At 44.3% G+C, this 6,000-nt stretch overlaps 1 protein-coding gene across 4 annotated transcripts in view; it reads left to right on the top strand.

Moving 5' to 3' along the window:
• Positions 1 to 6,000, top strand: part of atxn1a (ataxin 1a) — a 146,651-nt gene that overhangs the window by 106,350 nt on the left and 34,301 nt on the right. For all 4 annotated transcript variants that reach the window (XM_080442470.1, XM_080442473.1, XM_080442472.1 and 1 more), the window contains one exon: positions 337 to 453. The gene's annotated coding sequence lies outside the window, so the exon portion shown is untranslated. The remainder of the gene's footprint in view (positions 1 to 336; positions 454 to 6,000) is intronic.

Here is a 6,000-nt window from a genome sequence, read left to right as displayed (position 1 = left end):
TGTCCGTCCGCCCTGAGATCTGGAGGTTGTGGTTCGTTCTCCCGGTCGGGTCATACCAAAGACTATAAAAATGTGACCAAATGCCTCCCTGTTTGGCACTCAGCATCAAGGGTTGGATTGGGGGTAAGTCCCTGGCTGCGACATACTGTACTAGCATAATGTCCAGGGGGTGTACGCCTCACGCTACAGACATACATTATGGCTCTGCAAGGCTTACTACTGACTACTAACAACACAGCCAAACATGAAAATGTGTTCACCGGTGCTGCACATTATTAGAAGTCTTTCCACTGTGGTTCCACGATCTCCAAGCTCATGTTTATCTTCTTCCATTAGGTAGCACCGTGTGCCTGAGACGAAGCACTGCATTCTGGGACCGTCTGGAACCCTCTCCATGGGCTGTATCACCTGTTGACCAACCGGGGGGAATCTGGCGGAGCTGTGTTGGATGAGGTGAGAACACTCCTGCCCACCCTCCATACCCCTTATCAGACCGTTGAAAGAAAGAGTCACTGTACGAAAGCGACACTCGTTGACCTTGCCCCGATGTGATCACGTGGTTCATGTATCGCACGTGCTCTAGCGGTTTCAACCATAAAATGTGCAAACCAAAAACCCCTATAAAGGTCACTGTATGAAAAGTACAGCAACCTACCTGGTTCAAATAATATATGCACATTTAAACAAACAATGTAAATTATTTCAACCCAAAAAGGAAATTCAGTTCAGTTCATATACACACTGGAGAGAAGAGAACAAGTGGTTGACATCAACGGAACCATGTCCTCATCCCTCCCGGTGAGCTGTGGGGTTCCTCAGGGCAGCATTCTAGGGCCGTTACTGTTTCTTCTATACATTAACGACATGAGTGCTGCCTGTAACTGCAAATTGTTCCTGTTTGCTGATGACTCGGCACTCCTGATCTCGGGAGAGGACAAGTTGCAAGTTGAAGAGGCGCTCAGCTCCGAACTCTCAAAAATCCGTACTTGGCTTACCGATAACAAACTGTCACTACACCTTGGGAAAACTGAATCCATTCTCTTTGGGACCAAACATTCCCTCAGACAGATGGATGTAAATGATTTCAAGGTCAAAGTCGATGACACAATTATCTCTAGCAAAGAAGAGATTACCTATTTGGGTTGTGTTCTTGACAAATACCTGACAGGTGAAAGCATGGCTACAAAGGTGGTCAAAAGAGTAAACCAGAGAACCAAATTTATGGGCAGAGTTTCCTCTTTTGTCAACCCTCAGGCCCTCAGGACCCTCTCTGGGGCCCTGATTCAACCACTTTTTGACTATGCTTGCACCTCCTGGTACTCCAACACCTCAGTGTCACTGAAGACTAAGCTTCAAACCTCCCAAAACAAACTGATTCGGCTACTCCTCGGATTGGGGCCCATGACCCACCTTTCTCCCACCCATTTTGCCAGCCTAGGCTGGCTCAGGGTGGAAGACAGGGTTAAACAACAAAAAATGGGACTGGCCAAAATTGTAAATGCAAATTTGCCCGATATGCCCCCTATTCCCGCATATCTGAATAAATACCTCCAAAAGGTTAGCGACACCCACACCCAACGTTTTTATTGTTGAGCACACCGAAATTCCAAATCAACTTTAAGTTGGTTTTGTCAATTACTGATTGAATGTTGAATATTATATGGATATTCTTTGTTTACAATGGAAGTACAGTATATGGGAGTGTCGTAACCCTCTCAGTATCTCTGCCTCTAGCTGTGTGTGTGTGTGTGTGGGGGACGGACAGCGTTTGCAGTGGCAGTAGATTTCTACTGCCACTCCTCCAGGCCACTGTCTTTATTTGCCCCTCGGCACATGTTCGGTTATGAGTAGGGTACAACAGCAGCGGCAAGCAGTGGGAGGAATTAATTGGAATAACTAAATTCGGTAAAAAGAATTGCCTACTATAAAACAAGCTCCATACAGTATTTGCTCTGGTTCTAAAACAGGGTGGGGAGCCCTTTGGTATAGTGATGGTATGACAAATGGGCTCCTACTTCAGTGGAATTCAAATAAAATGCACTCGGCTTCACGTGGATGTGTGCCACGGGAGGCGTGAGTGACAGGTTTATTTGCAAAGCGAGGCCTGTGGCGATGCAGCAGCAACAGTTACGACTGCAAAGATCGGCAATGACAAAGCTCATTACATCAAATTAAATGTGACAGTCAAACTAACAACTCCTACACCGGAACGTCACTCAATCGGGCAATTACTTAATGCACTAAACGCAGTTTTAGCAAAAGTAAAACTACTTCAGAATCATATACTGTATTTGGAGTATAGTCATTCGATCATTAACCACTTATGCCCTATTTTGTACTTAGGCTGGCTCGCATCGCAACGCATTGTGAACAATTTTTTTTGATAAATTTGATTAATTATTAATAATCTAAATTGCAAAGTAATTAGAAACTGAAGCTGTCAAATAAATGTAGTGGAAGAAAGTACAATATTTACCCCTGAGATGCGAGTAGAAGTATAAAGTATGAAAAAGGGAAATAAAAGTACCTTGAAATTGTTCTTAAGTACAGTGCTTGAGTAAAGGTACATATACTGTAGGTAGTTATTACAATGATCCAGAGCCTGTCTACAAACTCAACCTTTGTTCTACTTAGCCAATATTTGTTGGGATTCTGACTTTTCCCGCTCTGTTCCCGTGCATTACTAGAAATAAACAATGGGTCTGGTGCATACAGTGTAGCAGATGACTCGCAGTAAGCTGGTTATCTTTCTCACATTAATTTAAAAGCGGTGCACGGGTGGGTAGGGGTGGGTGTTGGCAGTCAGCGAGATGGAGGGAAAAAAAGCATCATTCAATTATTAAGACGCAGCCTTCAGGCTGTGGCTAAGTGAGGTCACCGAGTTTGTTGCGCTGCCTGTGCTGTGATTGGTGGAGAGCGAAATTCGAGGGAAAGTGAAAGCTGTGATCTGCCTAGTGACAGTTGCGTCTGTTTACCCTGCCTTCACCAGAAGCAGAGTTCAGCGGTATCTTTCATGCTCGCGCGCACGCACGCACACACACACACATGTATACAGTGTGAGAGTAAGCAAGCGAGAACATGCGTCTTCCTCTGAGAGTGTTGGAGAAGGAAAGCTCTCTGTGAATGATGTCTCTGTTTGAGGGGAGGGGAGGTGAAGCCAGGCATTTAAACAACTTCTCAATGTTTGGATTATTTATCTCTGTAGGATACTCTGTGTTTTAGATCTGTGTGTTTTTTTCGTCAAATACCTCGATATTGTCATTGGGACGATAATATCCTGTTTGAACCTAGGCTATGATAGCCTTAGAGCGTGCGTCGTGGGTTCGAGTCCCATTCCCGATGACCTTTGCTGCGTGTCTCTCTCTCCCTCTTTCCTGTCCATCTTCACTTAAAACTATCGATAAAGGCAGAAAAGGCAAAGAAGAATCTTTAAAAAAAATACACATTTATTTTGTAAAAGCAAAATGCGTTGCTGTGTGATGTGTTGTGAGCTTGTAGATGGGCTATTTTCACTATTATTCCAAAATCCCAGAACATATCAAGTCTTACATCACAATATCAATATCATTTAGATATATTGTGCAAGCCCTATGTGCAGACAAATTCCAAGTAGATATGACAAAGATGCGAGCCCCACTTTGATTATTCCACAATCTGTCTCCGCCTCATCACCTCCATCCATCCTCTGACATCCGAGCAGTCAGAAAAAATCAATGTTTATTCATGTCTCTTTCCTACTGTTCCTACTGATACCCTGCTAGTAGTTTTTATGTACTGTATTTTAAAATTGTCCAGTATGTAGTTTTGCTTTTGAAAGAGACTGTACCAGACTGTTGACTGCTGCACGGCCACCTGCGCACACACACACACAAACGCACGCACGCACGCACACGCAAACACAACTCTGGACTGGCTGACAAGGGATGACAACTCACTCAGAATGAGTTTTACATCAGGAGGCGTTTCCTGAAAATGTTCCAGGGCTTTGTAATGTTTGATGATGAGTTATTTCATTCAGGCGAGCGGGTTTACGTCTAGCACAGGTTTGAAACACTGTGACACTTCACAGCATACCAGCATGAAATGAGTGAAGACCTGTCATTCTATGTTCAGTGAGCACACACACACACACGCGCACACACACACACACACGCACACACGCGCACGCACACGCACACGCACACACACACACACACACACACACACACACACACACACACACACACACACACACACACACACACACACACACACACACACACACACACACACACACACACACACACCCCACGCTTGTCTACCCCCTAGGGAGCTGAGAGCTTTGAAAGTACTGCAGACCCCCTGCTGCTATTTCTCAGTGTCTGTTGTGCAGAAGCCGAAATTCGACTGGTACTGCGTCACAGTGTTTTGTGGCCATAACCACGCAATTTACAATTTACAATTTTGGCATTTAGCAGATGCTCTTATCCAGAGTGACTTACAATAAGCAGGGTAATCACATACATAGAATGCAGAGAGACAGTGTAGTGCCTCAAGAAACTAGGACACACACACACACACGCACCAAACATCAAAGCTGTAATAGAGTAGAAGCTAGACAGTATATTTAAAACATTGTCCACTGTTACCAGTATGCCATTTTTACCAAATGTGTTTCATTTACAATATCAGCAGTGTAATAGCATAGAATCATTCTCACTTGTGCCAAATGAACTGTAGTAGTGCATTGAGATCTGGAGGGGCCTAGAGACAGATGCACAGGTTCTGGCACAGGCAGTGTCTATCTCCTGGCAGAATGAGTAAAAAAAACAAAAACAAGGTTGAGATGCTGTTGCTGCTTCTTCAGTTTGGCTGATTTCAACTTGTCTGGCAGGTTGGCACTTCGACGCAGAGCAGTAGTAGCCCAGGAGGTAGAGTGGGCATCTGGGAATCAAGAAGGTCCCCGGTTCAATCCTCAGCTCCTCCAGGCCACGTTAAGTGCCCCTGAGCAAGACGCTTAACCTCCAACTGGTCCCCTGTGCGCTCACTCAGAGAAAGCCACTGCTGGGTCACTGCAGAGAAGTCATTTCCCCTCCGGCATCACTGTGAATCTGTGAATTTATTTATTTTTATTTTATTGTGGCATTGCTAGCACAGATCTATTCAGTGTTTGGTTCTTGTTATCTGAAGGAGCAATGAACTTCCTCGACCTTCAGAGGCTGCACAGACCAACAACAAACTCCCCAGCAAAGACAGAATTTGAGTATGAGATTGGATTAAATAGCGGTGTACTGTACATAACTACCCACACACAATACTGCCTTTCATTACAAAAGTATTTAACTTTTCTAAAAAAAATTACACTTCAGAAGATGAGTCTCATACAAAATGTTTACATACTGTAGTATCTTTGTAGAGATGCCACACTGAGGCTTTGGTGACATTACAGTATTGGCAGCAACTTCACACTTCCCTGTGACCAGGGTGTCGGCCAGTCAGGACAATGGCGTGTTCTTCTGCGTAGTTTGCTACCATATGAATGCCAACTCTTTTGATGTCCTCTGTATTGAGGAAGTTCTTGTTTGTCCATGGACATTTCCTCTTCTGGTGTGGCATTGCACCATGCTCCTTGTAGGATTGGGAAATAGATTAAAGATGTTTTTTTTTTTGCTGTTTCTGAACAAAAACAAACAAACAGACTGTGCTCCATTGTTTTCAACAAAGTAAAACTGTTTGGCAAGCCTATAGTGGGCTAATAATCAAATGTCTAAATAAACAAACAAACATTGGCTGTTCCGCTCTGGCTGTGCTGTAGTATACTGGGGTAGAACCCTGGCCTGCACGGGCCCAAAACCCCAGCCCTAGCCCGGCCACGGCCTGTGATGTTCAAGACCTAGCCCAGCCCAATTCCACAAAGTGGAATTTTTCAGCTCGAGACCGACAACAAATCACTTTAATCTCTCTCTGATGCATACTCTCTATGATGCGTGCTCTTTGATACAGGCAAACACATTACATATG

Source organism: Gymnoscopelus braueri, assembly GCF_963280865.1.
Source record: "Gymnoscopelus braueri genome assembly, chromosome: 11".
Taxonomy (NCBI): Eukaryota; Metazoa; Chordata; class Actinopteri; order Myctophiformes; family Myctophidae; genus Gymnoscopelus; species Gymnoscopelus braueri.
This window is presented reverse-complemented; position numbering and strand designations above follow the sequence as displayed.